Below are 1,076 nucleotides of genomic sequence, written 5' to 3'. Positions count from 1 at the left end.
TAATTAAGACAGCACATCGGTAAAACAAAAAGTTTAAAATCAAAATTCACTACACTTCGATTACACAAAAGCTCTTACACCATTGGATTTCATCAACGGCCTGGATTCCTCAACATGAGATTCTCCAATTACTTTCAATAGGAGGGGATTTGGATCCCCATGGTGGTACCCTTGCATGGTTGTGGCACATCCTGGTCTGTAGCCCCGATGCACCTGACTCTATACCTTCTCCCATATGCTGCCCGATTGCCGCATATCACATCACTTGCTGCAGCGACCCATTGTCTTGAAATCCGTACCATGAAGATGCTGTCAATGAATAATAAAATATTATTCAAAGTTTAGGTAGTGATACTCACTTGCTCTGTTTGGCATTGTCTACTTACTATTCATCAAAAAAAATTTAATTTCTAGCATTCTTACCTTTTACATTACTTCAATCACTTTTTATTACTATTCAAATAAAAAAATCACTACAAAACAATTTTTTTTTTTTTTCACTTTACATACCAAACATTTTTTTCCCACATCTTTTTGGCTTCAGTTTTAGGCCACTAAACAATTCCAGGCCAATGCCAGACGAAGCCACTTATACATCTCATCACAATAGAACTTGCAAAAAGTAGGTACATTATTTGCCATTAGTAATGACAAGAGTCGTTGTTAATGTTGTCAACGTTATCGTGTTTTAGAATAATTATCAGCAATGACTTAAAGTTGTCATTGATAAATATAATCAATGACCATCGTCGTCACTGATAACATGATTAACCATCATAGGGGAAAATTAACCATGTAAGCAACATGTCGTTGTGTTGATATCATCTTATCAGCGATGACTTTGATAATTTAGATATTAGTCAACATGAATGCTCCAAGAGATCTTGACACAATTACTATATACATGTCACTTATTAAAAATGTTGGTGAAACACAATTGAAAAATCCCAAATAATCATAAGATGATAGTAATTGATAAAAATATCTTACAAATTACTTGAATTTTCTTAAGTGTTTCGATGTTTGAAAATAATCAAAATTGTGTAATTTGAGAATTTATTGTTTTTTTTTTTTTT

At 32.8% G+C, this 1,076-nt stretch overlaps 1 pseudogene; it reads right to left on the bottom strand.

Annotated features, from left to right (window-relative positions):
* LOC132190826 (EG45-like domain containing protein) overlaps positions 1 to 1,076 on the bottom strand; it is a 34,474-nt pseudogene that overhangs the window by 17,742 nt on the left and 15,656 nt on the right.

Source organism: Corylus avellana, chromosome ca8, assembly GCF_901000735.1.
Source record: "Corylus avellana chromosome ca8, CavTom2PMs-1.0".
In the NCBI taxonomy this organism is placed as follows: Eukaryota; Viridiplantae; Streptophyta; class Magnoliopsida; order Fagales; family Betulaceae; genus Corylus; species Corylus avellana.
Note: the sequence above shows the minus strand (reverse complement) of the source record. Positions and strands in the feature narration are given on the sequence as shown.